This window comes from Triticum aestivum, chromosome 4B (genome assembly GCF_018294505.1).
Source record: "Triticum aestivum cultivar Chinese Spring chromosome 4B, IWGSC CS RefSeq v2.1, whole genome shotgun sequence".
Classification (NCBI taxonomy): domain Eukaryota; kingdom Viridiplantae; phylum Streptophyta; class Magnoliopsida; order Poales; family Poaceae; genus Triticum; species Triticum aestivum.
The window spans coordinates 466,422,629-466,450,280 of record NC_057804.1 but is presented as its reverse complement, the minus strand read 5'-3'; the positions used below and the strand labels follow the sequence as shown (position 1 = coordinate 466,450,280).

Below are 27,652 nucleotides of genomic sequence, written 5' to 3'. Positions count from 1 at the left end.
ACAACTGCACGGTAGACTCACCCCGGTCGTAGTGCCGCAGTAATGCCCAATGAGCCGTCAAATCACAAAAACCCCACATTTCCAGCTTTAGCAGTAAGCTAGACGGACAAAGCAGCAATATTTCACTGGGCTTGAATCCCCTTCTCCCTCGTCTGCTTGTTCAGAGAAAACCCCCTCTCAGTGATTGCATAGGGTTTTCTCATGGAGAACCAAGTACGAATTCTTCATCCATCCCTGATAAATCCAAGTCCCTTGGCCGCGGGTAATCCTAGGATGGCAGTCGCCGCCATTGATGCATTTTTATTCTACTGAATCTAGTGTGTTTCATTTGCAGTGCCCAAAGTGCGAGGACCCTAAGGTTTCTGCGCCCTCGGTGAGACGCCACACTTGTTCCTTCTCATCCTAACACATGATTTTAAAACGTGCATAGTATGTTCCTAGAATCATCTTTTCTATCCGGGAGGGTGGGTTTTTTTGAACATGCTATCGACTAATTTGGAAATTTGGATTGCTATATTTGGATAAAAGGTACTAGTATCATGGTCAACACTGACATGAAGGAGGAAATTATTTCTAGATTTGGATAGGGGGTACATTGTGTTCTCATATTATTTTTCCTGCAGTGCATTCCTTGCTCTGCCAGAACACATGTACTCAAGATGGCCGGCCTTGCCATAACAGAATACACCAGTTTAATGGTCACATTGAAGACAAGCCATGGATATAAGTTCCGAGTTTGGTTCATGAACCAAGAAGATCGCTACTTTTTTATGGCCGAACTTGGATAAACTTTCTCAAGTGTTACATACTGAAAGTTGGCGCTCGAATGTTGATGGAAATAGCAGAACCTGGTTCCACCTTCACTGTGATCTTCCACCCCGACGTCGTTCCAGTAGTTCATCCATGTTAGTTTTGTATTTGGTTCTTGCTTGTTGCCTCGATTACTTCTTAATCCACCTATTCTGTCTAACTAATCACAATTTAACTTTAGAAGTAGCAACGATTTGTGATTCCCTTCTCTCACAAAGATGCTACTTCTAACTAATATTTCTTATAAATGTGGCATGTGTAGGTTATTTCAAAGGTAAGCAGACTACTCATTTGTTATTCTATAAGAACTCGACAGTCACTGATGGCACTAAAGTTGACTGGGATGACATCCACAAGTTCCTACACTTTATTGATCGTCTTGAGGTCCTTGTGGGGTGTTTCAATGGTGGAAGGCCACATGGGATATGTGTGCCACTGCTGCACACGCTGAACAGGTCCAACTATGTCAAGAAACTTATGGTATGAGCTGTTTTATGTTATATATGTTGTTCATAAACTCTTCCTTATACACAGTTTTACAGCTGTGATCTTCTTGAAACAGAAACTACCTAGTTCTATTGTTCCTATACAGATGCCTGACCATGGTCGGGTCAGACCTGCACTTGGTCACAACATGTTATTTATGTCGACCTACTCCATTCCCCTTGGAGGTGAAAAGATACTTATTCATGGGTGATCTCAAATAATGAAGGCCCGTCCATCTTGGAGAATAGGACAGAAGGTTATGCTCATGCTTTTCCATAGCTCTAAAGTGAATATCCTGTTTATTAACCACATTGCAACATGAAGCCGCTTTCAGAAGGTTGTGGATGCGCGGGGTGGTGCCTGGGCCTTGTCCTGGGGCTTGGTGGCATCACCCTTGGTTAACTATAGGCAAAGTAGCACTATTCGAGGCATCCTTTATATGGTTGAACCTGTATAAGTACTCATACTGCTTTCGGCTATGGTTGTTAAGTGTCCCTATTGCTTGCTGCTTTTACAGTATGTCATGTTTCTTCAGTCATGTCTTTCTCCAGCCGCCAAAACCAAACCAGCGGCGGCGGGGCCGCCTGCTTCCGCCTCCCACGGCTGGCTGCGCCTCAGCACACGCATCGCCACCCCACCGTCTCCTAAATCGTTAACGCCAACGTCCGAGGCCTCTCAGTCGTCCTCCGCACGCTTTGGTGCGCTTGCCGCGGCGCCGCCCTCTCACATTGTCCACATGGTCAACAAACAAGAGGAATCGGGAGAGGACTATACGTGGAGAGGATGACAGTAGGGGGCCACCATGGCCATGGTCGTACGCAAGGAAGTTCCTCATTTTTTGTTATATATACTCCATTGTCAGTGTATAGAAAAATAAAATGCTTCCTCCTAGTGGTTTCCTGACATCTGGGGCCCACGACATTGTCAGCGTATATAGTCAATAGACAAGAGAACAGCACAAGATTGGCTGACACCTGGGACGTAGCTGCTCGAGCTGTACTTTTTTTGTTATTGTTGAGACGGAGCAGGGTTTCAGCTGAGCTGTGGCCCGTCTAGCCCAGCTATTTTTTCTTTATGAAAATGAGCCCATTTTATTTTTTCTGAAGAATACCCAATCCAGGCCTACTTATTTTTCTATGCCCTGATGGGCTGCAACTATTTCAAGACGGCTGCAAATCTCGAAAGCAATATGAAATGGCCTGTAAATATAAAAAACAAACGACAAATTGACAATAACTTTGTAATTTCTGAATTTTTTCACATTTTCAGATTCCAATTTCATTGGGCTTTAACCTAATTTAAATATATCTTCAAAGTGGCTCGATATTTTGGTATTAAAACTAGTTTGGACCCCACAAAAATATGTGAAATTTCGTTTAAATTTTTAACCCTAACCCGGGCCAACAAAAAAAGAGACTGCAAATAATTGCATAAGAAGTTGCAATGAGCTGTAAATTATTAAAAAATAGGTAATGGTCTGACATGTGGGCCTATTAAGTTGACGCGTATGCAAGATTTTTTACTTATTATATATGTCAACAAACGATTCTAGCAGACATAAATTGGATGTCAATCCAACGACTGTTGTGCTTCTTCAATCTTTGATCTTCTTGCTCCAGCCGCCTGCTCCTGCCTCCCGTGGCCGGCTGTGCAGCCGCGCAGGCCTCACCGCCCCCTACTCCCACCGCTGGCCAGGCCATCCCTCTACTCGCCCACATATTTCCGCTGCTGCGGCTTCGCCGGCTCCAGGTCATTCCCTTCCTGGGTCTCGCCGTCATCCATCGCGCTGGTGTTCTCGGCACGGCGTGGTCAATGTTGTCAACAAACGACAACATCAGAAGAAGGATGTACATGGAGAGGCTGACAGTTGGGACCCACATGTTCCGTGGCCGCACGCAAGTAAGTACCTCCTTATTACGCCAAAAAGAATGAACCCTCCCAATGATAGCTGGGACCCACCAGCTATATCTTGGCACGGAAGGAAGTGCCTCCTTATTAAGCGAAAAATAACGAGTGCTCCCCATGACATCTAGGACCCACCAGATTTGGAGGCTGACTTGTGGCCCTACTAAGTTGACATGTACGGAGGGTGTTGTCGACTTAGTCAACAAACTATTCTATCACCTGTGATCGTTGGATTGTTAACATCCAACGGTCTTCCTGCTTCTTCAACCTCTGTTTTTCTTGCACCAGCCATCCAAACCACCACGTCTCCAACCTCCTATGGCCGGATGTGCTGCCGCGGAGGCCTCACCGCCCCCTACTACTCCCACGCTGGCCAGGCCATCCCTCTACTCACCCACACCCCCTGTTATTCTACGACAACGACAGCCTCACACCGCAGCCAAACCAATGAACCCTCATACTCCTCCCCGCGTGGGCATCCACTGTCGCATCTTCCCCGGCTCCGTGTTGTCCCCTTCCTAGGCCTCACCGTTGTCCACCGCCTTGGTGGTCTCGGTGCGGCGTGGTCAATGTAGTCAAGGAACGACTTCCATTGGAAGAGTACTATACATGGAGAGGCTGACAGCTGGGTCCACGGCCGCAGCAAGGAAGTGCAACCTTATTATGCGTAAAATAATGATTCCTCCAACTAACAATAGGGACCCACCAGACGGGCCACCGTATTTCACGAAAAAACATTCCCCCCTAACTGCTGGGACCCACCAGCTACATCTTCGCACACAAGGAAGTGCGTCCATATTACGGGAAAAAATATGATTCTCCGCCTGACAGCTGGGACCCACCAGCTATATCTTTGCACACAAGGAAGTGCCTCCTTATCCTCCCTGACAGTCGGGACCCACCTGGTCGAAGCGTACATAGTGTTGTCATTCTAGTCGCGAACGTGTACATACATACTGGTCAATCGGTATGTCTGCAGGCTGCAGCAATGAACCGTGGCCGAGTAAGGAAGGGCATGTGTTGTAGTAGAGGCACCGACTTACCATGTACACGTACGTATAGCCAGGGTGCAAGAAAGTAAATACGGGCATGTACATACATACGGGCGGGGTCTCGAATGCCTACTCGTGCATACGTACTGCCAGGGCTTGTGTACATGGCTGGGGTGGAACGGAGAAACTACGTCATCGTGTTCATCGGGAGGCAACGAAACACATCGTGTTCATTAGGAGCCAACCGGCTTGGACAGAACAGCCGAAACGAGGCCTAGCGTACCATAGAATGGAGGAAACGGCCTTGTGTTCGACCGGCTACGATCGAAATGGGGTCCTGTTCACCAGGAGGGGTGTGGCATACCGCAAAACGAAGGAAATGGACTTCTCTTTGACCTCCTATGGTCGAAACGGGGGTCATGTTCATCGAGAGGGGTGTGGCGTACCGCAAAACGGGACTCCACGGGCTACTGTTCATCCACCATCTTCTACCTCCATGTGCTATTGTTCATCTACCGTCAACCTCCTCTAGCCTACACCTGCGACTGTTCATCCACCATCGACCTCCTCTAGCCTCCACCTATGACTGTTCATCCACGGCGTCTCCCTCCTGCATCCACCAGCTATTATTCATCAACGGGCTCCTGTTCATCCAGCCTCCACCGTTCCTCCACCGGCTACTGTTCAACCAGCCCTCTCCACGGAGTCCTTTTAAACCACCCCTCCACGGGATACTGTTCATTCAGCCCTCCACCGGCTACTGTTCAACCAGCCCTCCACCGGCTACTGTTCATCCAGCCCTCCACGGGGTCTTGTTCATCCACCCCCAACCAGCTCGATCGGGGTCTTGTTCATCCAGCGGCAACAACCTCTACTACCATGGGGTCTTGTTCATCCAAACCCCACCGGGAACTGTTCATCCAACCCCCCAACAACGCTCACTATTCATCAAGAGGCAGCAGGTTCGATCGACTTCAATTAGCAGCAGTAGTGAAGGAATCTCTCGATCGGGTTCAATTAACAGCTAGGGATCGATCGATCGCTCGGGTCCAGTAACGCGTAGCCTGCAGTGCAATCGCTCGGGTTCAGTTAGAGCCCAACTCCTCGCACTCATGCGCGTACATGTACGAGAGAAATGCGCATCGCTCGGCCCCGACCACCCACCATAACCGGGACCTCCCAGATATTTTCCTTGCCCTTGCTTCTACCATGGTTTTTTCTGTCATGGACGGCCCAAAGAATGTCATGCAGCTGCGTCTTCAGCCCGCCCAGGACGAAAAGCCCATTTTCTATCATGATTTTTTGTCATAGAAGTAGGATCCCATCACATCTATGATGATACCGGGTTTTGTCACAATTATTGTCATAGAAGTGTCATAAGCATGACAGAAAAAAAATTCGGCCCAAAATGTCACAGATGTGTCCTTTTTTTGTAGTGTGCCGGCACGCTCCCGATGCTCTGAGAGGTGCCACATGGAGCGTTTAACTGGTCAACTAGTCATTTCTTGAGGAAATACAGAGTTGTATGGTGAGCCCGTGACTGTATAATAACCATAAAATGGAAATGGTGACCGTAATGGTGGATTCTGAAGTCCAATGTACATATCGTGCTTTCGCTTCAAATACAATGATCGTCATTGTATATATCGCGAGAGAAAAATGAAACATGCGTGAATGTGCTGGGGGTGTACTTTTAGAGGACCTGGAGATAGTTTGTGTTCGTATGTGAAAGGGGCGTAGATGGGGTGTATGCGATGGAGAGAGAGATGCTCTTCGTTTCTCTTTATTATGACTAACTTAATATATAGTAAATATAAAAATTCACAGTGCGGAATAAATTTCATTGGGGGCACCATGCAATGCAAATTAACGTCCATACTCCTCCATATAACTTTGTAATGTTGTATATATGTAGAAATTCTAAAATAAGTTTTTGGCCACACTTAGTGTGGTTTTATTCAAAAGGAATGTTGTATGTGAAATAAACGTGAAGAGATGCGTTTTTAGATCAATGGGGTACATGATGTAACATGTGTGAATGTGTAGTTGATGTATTTGGCATGGCCTAGAGAGGTATGTGTATGTATTACGTATTCGAGAGGCATGGATAGAGGGGCCGACGGGGGGGGCGTGGGAGAGATAGCACGAGAAATGATAGGATGTCACGGCGAGAGATGCCCTTGAGTGTGTATATGCAAGGGGGGGATAGAGGCACGAGGAGAAAATATTTTGTGTGGTGTCTATGTTGGTATGTGTGGGTGTGAGAAGATAATGAGACCTGGGGGCAGAGGGTATGTCACCGCGTGAGGTCCGGTGGGCCGAGGTGAGGCCCTTGGTTCGGTTCCATCCTGCACCACATTGGTCGGTCCGTGACGCATTTAGGGAGACCCATGGAGGACTAGTCGTACAAGACAAAGATAGCAGAGTCGTGAAGGACTCTGTGTCCACTGACAAAGCCGACTAGGATTTGTAACCCTAGATCCTCAGACTAAGGTAACCCCTTATCTCTGATATTACTATTCATCTAACCTAACTTTAAGGGGCATCCTACAGAATGCTCTGCTAGAATCGTACTCGTCAATTAGGAAGAGAGGTGGAGACAATGCGTGAGAGACATGCCTAAAGATAATGTGCATGCGGGAGACACGTAGGCAGGCCTACGTATATTGAAAGGATCGATGGGGCTTGTGCATGTGTATACTTGTGAGAGGAAGAGTGCTTGTGATAAAGGTTAGTGAAAATAGTCGTAAATGGTTACGAGTGGGAGGGAGGGTTATATCGAGAGCATGTATGCGAGAAAGACACCTCGGGAGAGAGTGTGTGAGCATGTGTGAGAGACCACCGATGGATATACACCATCTGCGCGTATGTGTGAGAGAGAAAGTCAGCGTGTGTGTGAGGAGGGGCCTATGGAGAGTGAAATTACACATAATATATTGATGTACACATTGATTAAAAATATAAATTGTATCCAAATGTTAGGATGGGATCATGATATTTGCAATTCGTGTAAGGAACGGTCATTTTTTGAATCTCTGGACAGTGGGGTAACCCCCCACTAACTTTAAATTAAAGCATCAAGTGTCAGTTACAGGTAGTATTTACATGAGAAGGTCGGGGGAGGGGATGAATTTAGCTAGAGGAGAGCAAAAGGAACGGCCATGAATCCATCAGACATCTATATTCTATCGAATTTGAGCATGTCTATGTTATTATTCGACATAATTGATCCATAGAGTTAGAATTTTGAACTCCAGACCTTGCATCGCTTTAGCAACCGAATATAAACATGAGTATAGTTCAGGTTGTGTGTGTAAAGCACATTATACACACAAAAGTTACACAATAACATTATAAATAGCTAGCTATGAACTAGCATACATTTGAATTCAACTTCAGGTGGTTTAAAAAATTCAAATTCAACATGAAGTCCATTCAATTATTTGAATTCGATATCATGGCATTTAAATCATACCTAAATTATGGGGGCACCAATCTTTGCTCTGCTTTTGTACATAATAGAATATATAGTCGTGTACAAAATAGATTCAAATTTACCTCCTCCATTCCAAAATAATCGTAGTTATAGGATTTTCAAGTGTCAAAAATTTCGAAAAGAAGCGCATAATTTAATGAGGTTTTCAAACATACAAGGTCAAATTCAACGTTGTCTATTTAGGTCAATCCTCAAAGTGCAAGAGTACTCTAAACGTGAATGCTTCTGTTTCAAAATTTCAAACGAAGCGCCAAAAGATCCTCTACTCGCCCAAAACCACGTGAGACCAATGTTTGGTAGAAGGAAATTACTTTTCTAACCCCGACCCGTGAAACCTACCGGCCCGACGTCCAAAGGTCTAAACCGGGGTAGGTTTGTAGCTTCATCTAGACGTCACGCAACCACCTCCAAAAAACATTCATACACCATGGCCGCCTAGGCACACATGTGCTCGGCCGAAATCGCTCCCGCCCACTATTTGGGACACCTGGGATTACCATCGTACCCTCGACCCACAGTAGGTCCAAAATTGAAGAGGGGGCTAAGTTTGTACTTTCCCCAAATTTCAAACAAGCGCGTCCCATCTGTTCAAAAAAAAGCGCGTCCTAGACAGAAACATGGTTCCCCCTTAGATACCCCTGCCCCCCTGCCCGATTCCCCATTCATACTCCATGGGCGCGAAAACTACCTCTCCACCAGCCGTAAAACCCCGGCGTCCTTCGTTCGCTACCCCATCCCACCCATCAACCGCCGCCCTCCTCCATCACGCCGGAGTCGATACCTCGACACCGTCGTCCACCGAACCGCAATACCCTCCACGACTAGTAGTCGATGCCGAGGCCGAGCTGTCTCCGAGACGCCGACGTGCACCTTACCCGAGCTAGTTCAACCACCCCGTCTTGTGCCTCACCGCCGCTGCTCCAATGTCGCCACCGTCCACCACACCGGAGTTGTTCCCTCTACGCCGTCCTTCGCTGTCTTGGATCTGCTTCCCCTCTGCCGACAGACGGCCACCACAACACAGTCAACAATTTGGCCATGGGTTTTTCCAAGGCTCCACCCTCCTCCAAAACATCGGTTCCCCTGGTAAAAAGAAGAACATTGCCGCGATATAAGGAGGACACAACACTGGCAATGGGAAATGGTACTCCTCTTTCCTTATTCGTGCAAATCTTACGTGTCTGCTTGCACGGTATTCATCCCACAAAAGACATTAGTTGACCGCTTCTTCCTACACCTTCTTCCTAATACTAGATGTTCCTAGTAACTCACAATGCACAAGGTATCTCCTCATATACTATTTCACCTTATCTAGAGGTCTGTCGCCCCCCTGGATTTCAATTCCTGGTCAGTTGATTCCCAATTAAAGGAAGCATTCCCTGACGTAACAGGTGCTAGTCCGCCTATTACGCCATGGAAGCAGTGCCTCGGTGTTTATCTTAGGTGTGCGTGGGGCCTAGGAGCTGCTGGCGCCTGATCTGGAGGTCAGCCGAGCTTAAGGGATGGCCGGGGGGCACTGCCAAGCAGGACGCTGGTGTGAGGTCGAGGGGAGGGCGGCGCCGCGGAGGCAGGGGTCTGGGACGGTGGTCACTGACGGTTCGAGAAAGATCGTCAATAGTGACTGGCGGGAGGTAGACGAAGGCCATCTGCCCGTTCCTTGTAGATCAGATGGTTCATAAAAAAATCAACTGACCTATTTATTTTCAGTTGATTGTTATTTTGATAGGACCACATGTGGTGGTGTGCTGGAGGAGTACCCGCATTTCCCAGCCATCCCAATGCTCATATATTACAAAATCATACGGAGTAGAATCTAATTTTGTTTGTCAAGCAATGTTGTAGAGCTATCATATATCTCCTGTCATTTATTTTTCAGCCACCTGCTATCTTCTACTTTTACAGGGCACTAGTTCTGCACACACTTCACCCATACTCTCACTATTGTTTTTTATGCATGGGTATTTCAGACTCTGCCTTGACAGAAGCACGAAATAAAAGAAAGAAGATGCTCCTGTTTTCTTCGTTGGCAGGCAAGACATGTTTCAACGCTTTAAAGGTTGCATGTTAAACAGATGGAGACGGTAAATGTAGCTTTGGAGTTGATGATCTCGCTCGCCATGAACCACCATCCCAGGTGCTTGCTTTAATTTCGTGGTGTCATATGTGGTTACATGTTGCATATGGTGTCTAGCTTGTATTACTTCCAATTTGGTGCATCTGCTTAGCTTACACATTATACCTTTGAATATGACATGCCTTCCTGTTTTTGGTACATACTAGTATACATTTGTCTATTAACCATGTTCTTACATCAAACTTCTTGTGTATCCCTCATCAATCATTTATGATGAGACAGTCACGCCAGTGGGTTACTATGAGAAAATATGCTCTTTAAAGAATGTTGTGTCAGCCTCCCCACGTGATTCTCAAGAAACAATAAGGCTAGATGAAGATAGTGAATGTAGCTCTGTAGTTGATGACTGCATTTCCCCTACACCAGCATCGCAGGTGCTTGCTCTAACTTGGCAGCATGATATGTGGTCGCATGTTGCATATGGTGTCTAGATTGTAATTCTTCCAATCTGGTTAAATTGCATGTGCTATTCTACTTACTTTATACATTATACATGTTAATGTGACATGCCTTCCTGTTTTTAGTACATAGTACATCTGTCTATTAAGCATGTCCTTACATAAAACTATTATTTTTTTGTATACCACATCAATCAATATGACGAGACACCTTTAGTATATGCAGTGTGATATTAGTTGCATCTTTCATATGATTTATAGCATCCGCTACTTCTAATTTGTTGAAACGCCATTTATGGTGGGACGCTTTTAACTTGACAGAGTCATATTGGTTTCATCTTTCATGTGGTGTCTAGCTTGCATTCCTTCTTATTTGTTGAAATGGCTTCTGCTTAGTTTACACAAATAGTTGTGAATATGCCATGTCGTCCTGTTTTTCGTACATATTCCATCGTGGTATCATGTGTTTGCCTTACATCAAAGTAGTGATTGTTAGTATCATGCACGAATGAGTTCTGAAGAGTGAATTTTATTGCATTTTCTTGTCAGTTTTACTTGACAATTCAAAATCAATAAAGTGGAAGGAAATTAGCAAGGCAGTGGATAAAGGTGCTCCTTCCAAATGGGAAGCCTCTATAGATTCTACTCTCCCACCCCCAAGAAGATTTGCAAGACAACACATGCATAGACACTCAACTTAGTTGTGTTGATGATGAGCACGTCCCCCCAATGCACCATCATAGGTGCTCCCTCTAACTTGGCACTGTTATGTGTGGTTGCATGTTATGTATGATGTCTAGCTTGTATTGCTTCTAATTTTGTTGAATTCCATCTGCTTACTTTACACATTATACTTGTGAATAAGACACGTGTTCCTGTTTCTAGAACATACAATATCTGTCTATCACATTATGTTCTTCAATCAAAGTACTACTGTTGTGTAACCTGCAACAATCACTTATCATAAGACATGTTTGACTTGGGAGTGTGATATAGGTTACATCTCGCATTCTTTTCTAGCTTGTACTACTTCTAATTTGTTGAAATGGTACTTATGACGAGACAACTTTAACTTGGTAGAGTGATATTCGTTGCATCTTTCATATGGTGTCTAGCTTGCATTGCTTCCAATTTGTTGAAATGCCTCTTGCTTAGTTTACACATCATAGCTATGAATATGCAATGATGTCCTTTTTTCTTACACATTCAATCATCCTACCATGTGGTCGCCTTACATTAAAGTAGTGCTCGTCAGCATCCTGCATCAATGAGTTCTGAAAAGTGATGTTTTATTCATTTTTCTTGTGGGTTTGACTTGACAAGGCAATACAATTAAGAAATAGGAAGGAAAAAATAAGGCAGAGACTGATGGCAGTCTTCCGACGAAACCGGCATCCCAGGTGCTTTCTCTAGCTTGGCAGTGTGATATAGTCTTGCATGTTGCATACGGTGTCTCACTTGTATTGCTTGTAAATTAAATTACTTCTGCTTAGTTTACACAAATAGTTGTAAATATGCGCCATCCTATTTTTCGTACATATTCCATCCTCGTATCATGTGTTTGTCTTACATCAAGGTAGTGATTGTCAGAATCATGCATGAATGAGTTTTGAAGAGTGAATTTTATTGCTTTTTCTTATCGGTTTTACTTGACAATGCAAAATCAATAAAGCAGAAGGAAATTAGCACGGCAGTGGATAAAGGTGCTTCTTCCAAATGGAGGTCCTCTACAGATTCTACTCTGTTACCCCCAAGAAGATTTGCAAGACAACACATGCATAGACACTCAACATAGCTGTGTTGATGATGAGCACGTCTCCCCTAGTGCACCATCACAGGTTCTCCCTCTAACTTGGAACTGTTATATGTGGTTGCATGTTATGTATGATGTCTAGCTTGTATTGCTTCTAATTTTGTTGAATTCCATCTGCTTACTTTACACATTATACTTGTGAATAAGACACGTGTTCCCATTTCTAGATCATACAGTATCTGCCTATCACACCATGTTCTTACATCAAAGTACTATTGTTGTGTAACCTGCAACAATCACTTTTCACAAGACACAATGAGCACGTCTCCCCTAGTGCACCATCATAGGTTCTCCCTCTAACTTGGAACTGTTATATGTGGTTGCATGTTATGTATGATGTCTAGTTTGTATTGCTTCTAATTTTGTTGAATTCCATCTGCTTACTTTACACATTATACTTGTGAATAAGACACGTGTTCCTGTTTCTAGAACATACAATATCTGTCCATCACACCATGTTCTTACATCAAAGTACTATTGTTGTGTAACCTGCAACAATCACTTTTCACAAGACACGTTTAACTTGGGAGTCTGATATAGTTTACATCTTGCATCATCTTCTAGCTTGTAATACTAATTTGTTGAAATGGCACTAATGACGAGACAGTTTTAACTTGGTAGAGTGATATTCGTTGTGTCTTACATATGGTGTCGAGCTTTCATTGCTTCTAATTTGTTGAAATGCCTTCTGCTTAGTTTACACATCATAAGCTATGAATATGCAATGTTGTGAATATGCAATAACACTAATGATGAGAGACCTTTAACTTGGTAGTGTGATGTTATTTGCATCTTGCATATGATTTATTTCTTGTACTGCTTCACATTTGTTTAAACGACAGTTATGACGAGACACTTTTAACTTGGTAGAGCAATATTTGTAGCATCTTTCATATGGTGTCTACCTTCCATTGCATTGCTTCTAATTTATTGAAATGCCTTCTGCTTAGTTTACACATCATAGTTCTGATTATCTCATGATGTCTTGTTTTTCGTACATATTACATCCTCCTATCATGTGGTTGTCTAACATCAAAGTTCAGTTCGTCTGTATCACGCATCAATTTGTTCCGAAGAACTAAATTTTTATTCATTTTTCTTGTCGGCTTGACTTAACATGGCACAGAGAAAGAGGAAGGAACGCAGAATGACAGGGGATGATGTTAGTACTAAGGACACACAAAAATGGAAGCGGAAGAATTATGCAGATTCTACTGGTACTGATGGTGCAATAGAAGGTCAAAGTCCAGCGGAAAATTGTACAAACGCGGTATCCCGTGCTACACGAGCTGCAAAACAAGCCAAATAGAAACTAATAGCTTCCACCAAACAAGTAGCGACATCCCTAGTTGTTGCAACACCTTCCACAGTACCACCAGCTGCACGAGTTACTCGTTTGTCAACTCAGCTAGCAGCATGTTCCCAAGCTCCCTTGCCACCTGACACTACTTCCAAAGCACTCTTGACACAAGACAAGTTGGCAAGATCAGATGAACCTTGTGATCTTCAACAATAAGAAGGTAGTTGTTGGAGTCAAGTCACATTTGCATGCTTCTTTATATGTAGTCTCATAGTTTGATGTACACTAACACTTCCTATGTTCGTTGTTGGACTAGCACCGAGGTGCAAGAGGAAACCAACATCAGGTATAATGCTCGATAGGTTAACCGAATCTAGAGGAGGAAGAATGGAGACCCGTTTTGAGGCAGGTTTAAAAAGGCCATGTGATGCTACAGAGTCAGCCAAGTTAGTATCAAAGGTAGCGGTTTTCGTTAGGTGTCATGCACGTATCCTCCCAACATGGATTTAGTATAGGAATGACAAAGACGAAACCCAGTCCGACACCTTCCTCGACCATTTATCTGTAAGTATGGTTATGTATGGAAACTAGTAATATCGTCTCGCTCTGTCCCATACTTTCTAGGTTGCTGATAATGAGACTCCCATAATTTTCAACAGATGAGGTTTAAGTTGGATAGCTAAGATGATGCAACCAGACAAGCTTGCACCCATGTTTTCAAGTTTGTTCTGCGACAATATCGCTATAACTTGAGGAAAACTCACTTTGAAGGCGAGGCTAATAGTGAACTTTCTCAAACATCTCCAATGGGAAATATATTGGATGAAGACTAGAGAGGCCTCGTGAAACACTGGTCTGATCCAAAGTATCAAGTACGTTATATGTTTGTGATCAGATCACATGTTCAACTCCTATTTATGCATGTGCCTCACAAATCTATCTTCTTGGAGGTGAATTGTTGAAAGAACAAGGCCAACCGTACGAAAGTGAAATTTCAACAGACGACAGGATCTCGTAGCTATATTGCACGCTACGAGGCTCTTGTAATTAGTTGTTGTTTCATTCTTTTCATCGTGCCATATTATCATATCTATATTGACTTGTTCCAAATGTAGAGGAAAGCCTTCAAGGACCAAAAAGTACCTGAACCAAATGTTGTGGAAATCTTCAAGGACTATCACACCAGCAAGACAAAGGGCATGACTACACCTGTCAAAGCCCCTGTTGTAAGTCCTTATTCCTCATGCCTTTTAACTACTACTTACTCTGACTCATGCATTGAACTGCATGGTTTGCAACCAATGTCTATTACTCTTTTCAATTTTATAAACAACTAGTTGACTTGTTGCGCCAAATGGCGCAGAGACCCGCTAAAGCCATGTTGTTGATGAAAATAGTTTCATTTTGCAAGGAAAAATTCGATAGTGGTAGTAGAAAGCCCATGTGTTAAATAATGCTATATTGAAAATATGTTTATCACACTCTGAAATCTAGGTTTGAAAAAAAATCATATTTGTATAATATGTATATACCAGTTAAGGAAGCATTTTTTAGTTGATAATATGTTTATCACAATGAGAAATCTGAGTTTCAAAAAAACATATTTGTATAAGATGTATAGACCAGTTAAGGATATATTTTTTAGCAGTGTTTGTACCAAAGTTTTATTTTCCATATGCGTGAAAAAACGCCTTTATGTTGTGCATATGGAGGCATAGGATTTGAAAGGCCCATATGCTACCTATCCCAGTGCACGAACAAAGTTGTGTGTGGCCCGTCAGGAGTAGAATATGAAGCAGCACGGACTGCATCCATCAAGCCTGTTTATCCCCTTTTCTTTCTCGGTTCCTCAGTTGGGCGAGAAAAGCGTTTCTGATGAGATTCCCCTTTCCTTCTATTTCGGATTTCTCTGCATGCATGGATTTAGTTCTCATTTATCCGAATCTTGCATTTTCCCCTCTTTCTGTAGTGATTTTACTCCTTGCGTGTCTTTTTTAGGCATTGTAGATCATGTGTTGTCCTGTTGCGCCAAATGGCAAAGAGACCCACTGAATCCTTGTTCACATTGAAAAGAAAATCCATGTCTTAGTTAATCGAGTTGTGGGTAAGCACATGTGCTAGTTGAGTTGTGGGCAAGCACATATGGTAACAAATTTAACCCCCTTTAATGAAAAAAAAGAAGGCTTGTTGTCTACAATAAGATGTACCTATACATTTTAGTTTGGTAGTATAGAGTCACATTCAAGACCACGTCGCGTTGAAAATATGTGTATTTTTTCAGTAATCTTCCATTTGAGCAAGTACACATGGTAAGAATTTATATTCATTTATATTAAAAATATATACATCTTTTTGCTTGAGAACATACATATACCTAACACCATGTATAAAACCAATAAGGAGGCCTTTATCTTCTATATCTAAATAGGGGCACCCCACTAGGTGATTTTCCTGCGTTCTCATGAGGCCACATCACTCGAGTTGTTATAGCCATTGATGCGGTATAAGTCAAGAGTTTGGAGCCGTATGATCAAAGTTCACGAAATTACTAAGAGTTGCCACCGCTTAATGGAACTGGGCGCAGGGAACATACGGATTCGTTCTTTCCAGCCGCCCCGCACGCTGCCTTGAAATTTTTTAGATGGGATGTGCAAGGGCATTTTCTAATGGGCGCCTTAAGCGCCGGTTTCTTCTGTTCCCGCAAACGGGCGCATACCCCGCGCCGCGCTGGGCCGGCCCGTTTCATTCTATTTATATCTGTTAAAAAAGAACATCAAAAATCTTTCTGCGAATGTGAGGGCTTGCTTGCGACCTGTCCGTTGAAACAACAACAGACTAACCAACAGACCAGCGTCCCGACTGTGTCCATGTACTTATTTTCATTCTTTTATTTACGTAGGCCGCGAGAGCCCACCAAACCAGATTTCACTGCTCGCTGATTTCTAGGCGTTTTCTTCTTTTATTTCTGGTTCCTTTTTCTTTTTCTTTTCTCATTTTCCTTTTTATATTTTCTTAAAAATGCGATTTTTTAAAAATTCATGAAATTTGTAAATTGGATGAACTTTTATCAAATTGATGAACTATTTTTAAAATTCGATGAAAATTTGAAAATTCCATGAACTTTTTAAAACGTGAACAATTATTGAGAACATGAACAAAATTTTATATACGATGAGCAATTTTCAAATATACACTGAACATGTTTTTGGTGTACGATGAACAATTTTTAACTACACAGTGAACATTTTTGTGATATACATTGAAATAATTTGAAATATATTATACATTTTTTATATAAGATGAACAAATTTTATACATTGAACATTTTTGTAATATAATCTAAACAATTTTTAACTACACATTGAACAATTTTGTGATATGCGCTGAAAAACTATTTAAATACCCATTGAACATTTTTTGATGTACACTGAACTTTCCTTACTGACCTTTTTAAAATTTCATGAGCTTTCAAATCCGTGAACTTTTTCCTGAAATGAGTGAACACTTTCGAATACATGAATCTTTTTTTAAAACAAATTCGTGAAACTTCTTTTTTTTATTCGTCAGTTTTTTTTTTGGGAACAACGCGGCTTTAGTTATTTATTAATAGTTTCACGGTAAAGTTTGCATGTCGAAGGTAGTAGCTCGACTGGTTATTCTGCGCGTGGCACATCGTCGGCGCGAGTTCGAATCCTCACTGCTGCTTGCGCCAACATTTTTAGTGTTTTTTATGTTGCCGCTTCGTGATACTGGGCCGGCCCACGAGGGCGCTGCAGTGGGCGCCAATTGTGTTCAGCGGCGCTGAAGGCGCCCTATAGGAGCTCTCATGTGCAAGTACGCTTCAATTTCTGTGTGGCCCATGTGGCGCGCATAATGGTCCATCTACTATATATGTCAGAAAAGCCCACTTAGCGCCATTGTTTTCTACAAAGAAAAATCTGAGCTCCTGGTCCTTATCCTGTCGTCTCCCCAATTACTACTGAGCCGATTGATTTTGCACAGCTCTCTTCATATTCTACACCAGATCCTCTTCATCTTCTCCACTAAGCAAACATTAATAACGGATGGAGTTATTAAACTCCTTTTTAAGGAACGGATCTGCTTCATTCCCATCAGGGACGAATCCAAGGGGGGGCGAGGGGGGGCTAGACCCCCCCTAACGATCTCATTTTACTCGGTAGCGAGTAGCAGGTCGGTAGAAAAAAGTGGATATTTAGCTAATATCGCCCCCCCTGACCACCTGAAGCCCAACTAAATCACAAAGCCCATCTTTTAACACCCCGCAGGAAATAGCCCAGCGAGAAGGGAGACGGTCAGATCGTTTGATTTTCCATCGTCTGATGCCTGTCGCCAAGGTCTAGCTGTCTAGGGTAGTTCCTGACCAGCGCCGTTTCAATCTGAGTCCATGACCAGCGCCGTTTCTGAGCTCTAGGGCAGTTCATGACCAGCGCCGTTTCAATTTGAGCGGGCAATCCTTGCTTAGACGAGATAGCGTCTAACGTGAACGAGGGCCATCTTGCGCGGACGCGCGGCCGGCCGGCCGCGCAACCAGTGGAGAGAAGCGGCGACCAAGGAAAGGGTTAGGTTAGTCTATTTCTCACTCATTGGTTTGTCCTTGCTTATGTTTCTAAATCAGATTAATGGATGCCTTCAGAACTACACAAGTCGAATGGTAGTAACTGTATAAAAGTAAAAGATTGGGGACATATCCCTGTACGGCTGTACCCATCGGACAAGCTTTTGCATTGTTTATCCCATCCAATAGTAGAAAGATTTAGTTCATTCACACGTGAATTGCTTTGGCATTTGCCTGATGGTAACTTTTGATAAAAATTCAACTTGCTCACAGCAGAATATGTTTTGACGAAGATTTAGTTCGTTAACAAGGCTGTCTCTTCTATTTTTTTTACGAGTCTCTACACTAGAGAAATTTTTTTTTGCCCCCCTATGTTCAAATCCTGGCTCCGTCCCTGATTTCCATAGTCTTCCTCATAACTAGCACCCTCGATCTAGGTTTTTCCATCGAAAAATCAGTTTGCTGGACGCAGGCCGGGCGGCGAGGACACAGGCTGGGATGGGGGAACAATTGGTGACCGTCGACATGTGAGGAGTTCCGGTGAAACGAGATTTGTTCGGTTGCCGACTGCCGTCCATCTGCAGTCTTCTATCAAGTTCAATCTTCCATTTGGAGAGGTACAGTTCAACCTTCGTCATCCATTAACATGCCATGCTCCAACCATGAGTTCCTATATCCCAAGCATTAAAAATCTTCTTAGCATATATGCGTTCTGCAGCCAGCAATCCAAATCTATTGTAAAGATATTCAAGCTCAAAATAGAGGTGTATGGACATCAATTTTAATCAGATTGATCTGGTGACACAGTACTTCCAATCCGTTTTGTCTTTCTTTTTGTTCAGTCTACACAGGACATACTGGCATCATGGGCATACAGAGAAATGGTGACAGCGCCATGACCCATCATCTGCTTCTACATTGACATTGCAGTGGCTTCTCGATCATTCCATATGATGCACCTTGCCCGATTTGGAGAAGCAATTTACTGCAGCCTATGCGCGCACTTGAGGACATCCTTTTGCGCACTTTTCCGTGTCCAGGCAAGCATGCACGCAATTTCGTTATCACGTTGTTAAGCAGATTCTGATAATATAATTCAGGTGATTGTTACTAAGCAGATGCACACTACTTATTATTCCTTGATTCTTCGAGTTTTGGTGGAGCTAGACACCCCGAGTTGGAATGATCAGGAAACCATGTCATTTTTGTCAAAAGTTTCCTCTTTCAGAATTTAGTCCAGTATTGTCAGTGCTTCACTTTTGTCATTCAGAAGCACAATTAGCATCAGGGATTTAGAGATCATTGAATTGTTCATATGCATGTCTGATAATTAGTGTTGTGATTCGGTCATTGGCTGTGGACTTAATTCTTGCATATGCGTTGTGTTTTGAGCAACATTATTTTGAACATGTTATGAATCATCACCTAATCTTTGTGAACACCTTGCTATACAGTAGAGCCCATTGAGTCTATATTATATCTTCCTTTTTTTGTTGATTATTTATACAATAAAATGGCTGTCGCAAATTGTTCCGCAGCAACGCGCGGGGCATCTTCTAGTTTTTTAAAAGTATAACACCATGTATAAAACCAGCTAAGGAGGCCTTTAATTTTGTTTTAAGTAGTGTTTCTAAAAAAAGTCAATTAATGTTTGTGTGCAGTGAAAAAAAGAGAGATTTTTTTGGTGCCAAATGGCGCAGACACCCGCTCAACACCATATGTGCTTTGAGATAAATTCCATGTATTAATAGGTTTATATGTGACCAAGCATGTACGGTAACAATTCTAACCCTTTTGTATAAAAAAATGCCATCTTGTTGTTCACAAACAGATATAAATATTTGACTTTGATAGTACCGTTCTAATCCTTTGTACAAAAAGATGAACAAATGCTTGTTTTTTACAAACAGATTACCCATTGCGCCAAATGGCGTAATGCCATGTCAAACCAATAGTGTTTTGAAAATGTTTGTCTTTGTTAGTAAAGTTAGGTTTTAGCAACCACTTAAAGCAATTCAAACACATTTAGATGAAAAATTAAGGAGAATTTATCTTTGAAAATATATAGTAGAGCATGCATAATTTGTTCTTATTTGTGTAACACAAAGGTTTGTCTTTCGTAAAAAGAGAATTTAGCAGTCACTTAGGTTATGGTACTTGTAACAACATTTATTATCTTCACCTTTTGCATTTTGAGGGATTCTCACAAGTGTAACGAATTTGAGTCAATACACATATATAACATTTTTGTTGTGTCTGCCCCTACCGCCAAAGCTACGGCAAGTCAGGTTCACAAGTCCATCATTGTGAACTTGAGGCACCACCATCAACTTCGCCTTGGACTTGAGGCACCACCATCAAAGGTCCCATGAAGAGAATCATCTCGTTTCACTGCTCTAAACCGAGTTTCAGAATCATTCCTTTTTCAAACCATGCGTAGGATTGCATATGTTACAGAGTGGAGTCTTTACACAATTGGAAATCGATGGCTCTCTGGAAACCCTAGGGGCCAGTTTGGATCAGTGTTCTCGTTTCAAATACCTCTGTAAAAAAATACATCGTTTCCGGCCCGAAATTGCTCACTGGCCAGCAAATTACACATGTAAAGAAAACACCTCCGTATTATTTTACACCTAATCCAAGCGCGGCCTAGCAGATACCAAAAAACCTAGGGGGTGATCAAAGGACCCAAGCTCCCACCAACCCACTGCCCAATATCGGGATCGATAACCCTCTGGAACGACATGAAGACACTATCAAAGCCTATTGTCTTGCTCCCTCCATATGTTCCAAATTACCAGAGATAAAGTCATTCATAATTTTCTTTCGCTCATCTTGCATTCTTGACCTAGCATCCTACCACCAAACTCGAAGAGCAAGATCAGTAGGAGTGACCTCGTTTCAGAATTATTCTAAAAATAAAAAAAGGAACAATTCCATTTCTCCCCCTAACTTGAACCCACACCTGGCATTTACCCCTAAATTTCGAGCATGCTCAAAAATGCCCCTCTTCCGTCAAAGCTTCTTATAGAAATACCCTTCCGTACCATTTCCATGTGGTCAAAGGCGTTTGACTGGCTACATGACATTTTCTGGCCAGTTTTGCCCCTATACGCATATGACACTTATAGGTGGGACCTACTCAAGGAAAAAAACCAAAAAACTCCCTCCCTCACCCCCTCTGTCACTTACAAGTGGACCCACCAAAAAAGAAAAAAGAAATGTATTCTCTCTTACCTCTCTGTGTCTCTCTCTCTCTCGCTCAACTCCGGCGGCGGCCAACATCCGACGTCGGTGGCCAGCTCTAGGCTCGCAGGCATGGTTTGCGGTCGATTAGATCGAGCACTTCTCGATCAGTTTTCCAACAGGATGAATTAGACCAAGGCACCCGAAATCGACGGCTCACTCATCGTCTTCCCCAACTCCGGTGGATTGCGGCCGCTGCCCAATCTCCTCTAGCCATGAATCTAGGAGGATCCCCCCTTGTTACTCAGCTCCAAGGCAACCTCTCGAATGTCCTAGTGCGCCCTCGAGCTTCCTTGCACCGCCGAGAACCTCCCCCCATGAGCGCCGCCCATCGCCGCCGCTCGAGCTCACTATTGCCCATCCTCACGACCACCGCACGGTCTCCGACCAACTCAGTCCAGTTCTTCTTCATGCCCGCAGCCTTGCATGACCGCCCTGAAGCCCATAGACCTCTCAGGCATCCTCCCGTACGTCGTCGTTGTGCCTTCACGCGGGCGCCGGTGTTTAGCCGCTGTCATGAAAAAGCGATTTAGGCTAACCCTCCAGTTATGTGTTCCACTGACTCATGGGCCCTTTACTAACTATAAAACAGTTATAAAAACCTTAAAGAGAGAATGACATGTGGGCCTCCAAAACCAAATTTGACTTGTCTCCATTGATTAGTCTAACTTTGACTTAGTTTTTTTCTTTACCGAATGTGGACTAGTACCATCCAGGGGCATTTTGGACAAATCACATGGTCAAACCCCTTTGACCTAACAAAAACGACACTCACGGGTATTTCTATAACACCACCTAACAGCGCAGGGGTATTTTTGAGCATACTTGAAATTTAGGGGTAAATGCCAGGTGTGGGTTCAAGTTAGGGCGAGTAATGGAATTGTCCCATAAAAAAATACCTAAAGGCCATCAATAGGAAAGAACACAAAATTCTTCAGTACTGACCAGGTTTCTCTATGTAAATCTAGAAGAGAGACAAAAATCAAAGACATCACAACAAAAAACTGGATATGGAAAATTCATTTAGATCGCATGGACATGTTGGTTGCATGTATGAGTCAAATGTACAAAGAAATAAGACAAGGGGGCCAAGGTCGCTGTGATTTCAATGCACACAAAGCCTTATCTTGTATGAATGTACGAATAGCCATTTGGGAACATCTATAGAAGAATTCCAACATGGTACCAATGAATACTAGACTGGATTTATAAATCACATAGTTTCTGAATTAGCTGGAGCACAATTCTAATAAATGATTCAATGGAAGCTTTGATTGAAAAATAAACTAAACGGTTATATCTCACTATTGTTTGAGGTTTCATAAACTGAGAAGAAAAACACTGTTGTGCAGGATGCCTTTATTTTTCTCAGAATAGGTGTGTAGCTTCCATAGCCAAGAAACTGAATCATCAACTATTTATCCTTAGAAAATAGGACCATTTGGTTGTGTGTTTAGCATATCATTGTCTAATAGAAGCGGCATTGGCGTTGGTTCTATTAATCCTACATGAGTTTCTCAAGTTGGCGCCGCCATTAAGCCCTGCCACGTATCCGAAGGAGGAGCAGTTGGTTAACTGGTAACAGTCTCACTCAACGGGTAAAAGGCAATCATAATATGCTCTGTGTTAACGGGTATTACACATACATACTGGAGTACTGGACCATGAGAAGGTGCACACAAATTTAACTTCTTGGCATAAAATAACATTAGTTCATCATCTAACAACAGGAGACTATACTGGTAAATAATTATAGAAAAAATTGTGTGTGCGGATATGATGATATATAACTCGGTTCAATTAATAAGTGCACATCGAGCCATCTCTTTCTTTTCTTAAACAAATAACACCAGGATCGTCTTCAGTAAGAAGTGCACATAACAATCATGCCTCAGTTGATAAATAACAAACCAGTAATAAGAATATATAAAAACCTTGACTTAACCAATATTACATTGTCCCTTCTGAACATAAACCAAGCAAACTAACATGGGATCTTTAACCTGACCCACAAATAAGAGTTTAGCATGGTATTTTGCAGACCTTTAACTTTCACACCTTCCATATAAAGTGTCAGATTACTACAGCCAGCGTAACTACAACACTTAGTAATGGCATACATGACAAACAAAAGATTATGTCTGGTCATTCTAGAATTCAGAGAGTGGCATGTTCAGATATTAATAAGTACCTCATATGACTTTGTTCAAATTTATATGGACCATTTATCATGCTCATGTATTTTACACTCATTTATATGTCAAATCAACCAAACACCAAATCTACAAATAATGTAGATGCCAACCATTCTCAATGGCGGCAGATGCTATCAGTTTTACACTCATTTATATGTCCAATTAACCATGGCTGGGTTAAGCGACTCTAAAGCAGTTGCCTATACATATAAAATATCTTGCGAAGAAACAGAAGTCGGATACCTGCTAGCATAAGTCGCGAGTTGGCACCAGGATTAAGTCATTTGGTGTAGATTTCTGAATACGCCCTTCTTTGCACAACTTCAGCAGCTCTTGCAACAGTGGGAGAAGGTAGGCAAAGGTCTTTCTAGAACCAGTCTTGGCCTTTGCGGCCACATCCTTCCCTTCCTGGAATCACATCATTAGGCTGTCATTCAGTACCATGAAGGAAACCTAAGTTCTCCCACATAGTTCAGTCAAATGGTTGTCCATGTAAGAACTGGTGAATTTTGAACTAAATTCTAGCACATAGTCTAGTCAACTGGTTGTCTATGTAGGAATTGGTGCATTTTGAACTAAATGGCCACCACAATCTTTTTGTTAATTTAATTATCTTTTGTACCATACTTTATTGTCACACAAGAACATGGGATGAAAGGCACAATTTAGCTCCACTGAATAAATTATCGAAAACTGTAAATAACACCGACGCTAGGCACTGGTAGGAATCCAGAGAAAAAACAGTAAACCAAAGATTTCCCATGGTTGTTCCTGATTGCATATGAACTTGGAGGAAATGGGAGCAAGTGGAGGCTTGGATGAACTAATTATCTGTCTAATACTTTATTCCAACATTCTACTACTGAATAGATTAATCCGAGAAGTGGCAAAGTTATGCTCAAGCACATCCTAGAATCAATCAAAGTAACACTATAATTTACTGCAAATAAATCACCCAATAATCATTTGGCTGCCCCGTAGAGCTCAAATAAGTTAACTGATAAGCACTTAAGTTGTACCAATAATGGCTACCATCCGACAACACTATTTTCAGCAAGCTGTTATGATGGCAGTTCACAGAATAGTCCAACATAAACAAAGAAGTCGCAACCAACATGTGAGAATAAGGGAATATTGAAGCGAAAATGGCCGCAAAGAAATACATGACTGAACTGGAGAAATATGGAAGAAGACCACTCCAAACATTACGCAACCTATAGTCGTTAGTGTGCAAACTAAATCTCATTGAGGTGGAGATAACTCATAACCTGCAGGTGAAAAGAAGAGCTCACCTGCAGCTTGGGACCCTCGATCTAACCATGGAAGGCTAGCCATAGAGAGTCGAGCTTCCATGCAAAAAACCAAGGCAACTGTGGCAAGGTCCCACCTAACAACGCCCCATTTCCTCTTACTCTATCTATTTCCATAACTTAGAAGCATAATAAAATATTCAGGTGAAATAACAATCCCCGTCTGACCCTAAGTTACAATTTAAGGAAATGATTTTATACCAAGATTACCTAAAGTAACTTTCATCACAGGGATGGCAAAACAAGCCACTACTTGCCTCACTAAATCGGTGTACTATTCTCACACTATATCCTATGGGATTACGTTAACTTCAGTTTCTATATGTCCTTACATGTGCCCTTCTATTGTTTAGTGGAAATGGCCAATATCATAATTCCTGAAAGCTAAAATTTATGTGCCGCAAAAGTTCAGAACCAACAAACTATGTTTCCACAATGCTATTGTGATTCAATAAAGCTAGTCTTGAATGTATATATATTAGGTACCTTCTATATGATAAGATCCACATAGTCTTCAAAGTGAAAATAAAATTTCTTCCGCAGATGTTGGACTCTTTGCAAATCAAAATTACTAATTCAAACAAGTCGAGACAAAGCATTTTTCATTCACAACAAAGACCACACGACGAAGAAAGAAATGGGCGTAAGCAATTAAGCATAAGTTTGTTTCAACAATTCAAAAGATGCAAGATTCACTATACATAATAATGATAGGGAGTGTGAAAATTTCAGTAATGAATGCAATAAGTTAGAGATGATTTTAAGCATCGTAATTGGCTTGAGCATTCAAAAATATTGAGATCAATCTGGGAATAACCAATCAAGTATGAATGCAAATCACAGATCAAGATCACATAGCTAATGAATGAATGGCGTGCAAGATAGCTAAGTAGGTAAGCAAAGCCTGTTCAGGTTCCTCATTCCAAGTCCTGTGGAAAATAAATGATAGCAACCGTTGCTTGATACCGGGAAGAAAAGAACTCCATTGTGCAGCCTGCAAGAATAAACTCCATTATCAATTTCATACTTCACAAGTTCAATATCAGACAATTTCCAATTAGTCTTGTTCAAGGATGACAGACTACAGAATGAAGGTTTGCTACAACCTCCAAAGGCTACTTGGTTCATAGAAATGATGTGGGTAAAACCAGACTATTTTCAGACAACAATTAGAGGAGATGAACAAAAGGATCTCGAGTAAAAAATTTGAGAATTCGATAGTAAACCTGAGATTTATAATGATATTAGTATGTCTCACTAAACCATGTGGTATGTTGCACACATGCTCTAAAAGTGATCATATAACTGATAACATGTTAATAAAGATATGTCAAAACAGGCTAATAGGTAGCTGTAGCGAACCGGTAGAAACACATATGAGAAAATGAATGTAGCCCATGTAGATACTGCAGACCATCAATCTTGAAAAACACAAAGATTTGCATGTACCTGGCCATGTGAATGAAGACATAGCTCGTCATCTTCCGACAAAATGCACCAATTCTTCGTACCTCAACAAGGCTGCTTGAATCTCGGATTTGTAGAACATGTATTGTTTGATATCTAAGAGACACAATGCAAATCAGATCCTCATACAAGTAAGCACCAATACTATGCCAAATTGATAAATCATTGCAGAAAGCATTCTCGTCTAGTATTGCGCCATCTTCTAGCCTAATAACACAAAGACAGATGTGCTAATCCACGGAAATGTAGGAAGCTTGGTTATAGAATATATTTAGTTTGACTTAAAAGTTGCATTCTTCCTAAATCAGGATCAATCGATAATTGTACCTCACAAGAAGGAAAGTTATTTTCTCAATTGATGGCACACCGTGACTTGACCGCTGCTCCACAAGCAACGCCCATGGACCTGGCTGCTGCTCATGTCGTGTGTGCAGGCTGCTACACTACCCGACGGCCTACATCGCTTCATGAACAGAGTATCAAGGAATCAATATACCAGCATGGAAGAGACTCTCACACAAGAAGAAATAACTCACCCACGTATACTTGCTTCACACAATCGCTGCAAATCGAAGGAACACAAACAACAGAGAAATGTATGAGGAGAGGAAGAGAATGAGCAAAAGGGGATCTGGAGATTGTAGGAGAAACCAACCACGGGGCTCGTCAGCTAGACTCGGCTTCGAGTTCGTGCGGAGGGCCAACGTCCCGGCCGCCGCCCCATATGCCAGTCGAGCGAGCACCGGTGACGAGGTCGCAGGAGTCGCGATTAGAACAGAGGAGATGAAAGCCCCACCCCCACTGTTCTTGCCCCGCTGCTCCTTGGGCCCCACACCGACCTCTTCTCCATCCTGCAATGTGTACGACGCCTAGAGTTCGGGCCTCGCGGCTCCATCCGACGGCCTCGCTGCTCCCCCACCGTCGGCCTCCCGGCCCTCACCTGCTCCTCCACCCCAGCGAGAACACCCGGCCTCCCCAACCCTAGGTCGTGGGTGGATAAAAGGTGCGGGGTGAGCTGGTCCTTGGCGTCGAACAGAGATGAGGGAGGGGGAATAGCAGGCGTTGGCGAGAATCCCGTGGTGATGCGAGGAGAAGGGGCGGAGGAGGCATGAGAGGTTGGGGGTTGAGGGGAAACAGGCTAGGGTTTGTCTGGCGGCTCGTGTGGGAGTGGGACGAGTCGAGGGCAGGGATTGGCTGCGAGGCGCGTGGAGCGGATTGGCCGAAACCTGTGCACGCGGCGATAACAAACCCAGCCAACAAGCCTGCAACGCGAGCCCACTCGTCATCGGCCAGCGAAAAAGGATGGTGAGGTGAAAATTGATTTAACTTCTATGAAGACTAGTTAAATGGCCGTGCGTTGCCACGGGCTAACAAAATATATGTACAACGAGAAAATATGCTAAAAATGTATATGCAAAAGTCATAGACTATTTACGTATGATGATATTTCATGCTCGTGATGTGTTAGATAAATGCATCTCCTCGCCATTTTTATCTTCCCCTTCCTCTCCCACAATCCTTTCT

General features: G+C 42.7%; 1 long non-coding RNA gene across 6 annotated transcripts; it reads right to left on the bottom strand.

The window, feature by feature from the left end:
• Positions 1-18,155: 18,155 nt before the first annotated feature.
• Positions 18,156-27,340, bottom strand: LOC123092749 (uncharacterized). 6 transcript variants are annotated; one of them, XR_006444836.1, is made up of 6 exons: positions 26,784-27,340; positions 26,665-26,690; positions 26,456-26,591; positions 26,111-26,224; positions 23,595-25,655; positions 18,156-18,580 (listed from the first exon to the last, which is right to left on the bottom strand). It is a non-coding gene; the product is annotated as an uncharacterized lncRNA (long non-coding RNA). The 6 variants fall into 6 exon arrangements; XR_006444831.1 differs by lacking the exon at positions 18,156-18,580 and adding an exon at positions 20,061-21,667 and having other exon boundaries at positions 26,784-27,339; XR_006444833.1 differs by lacking the exon at positions 18,156-18,580 and adding an exon at positions 20,061-21,667 and having other exon boundaries at positions 26,456-26,583; positions 26,784-27,339.
• Positions 27,341-27,652: the final 312 nt, after the last annotated feature.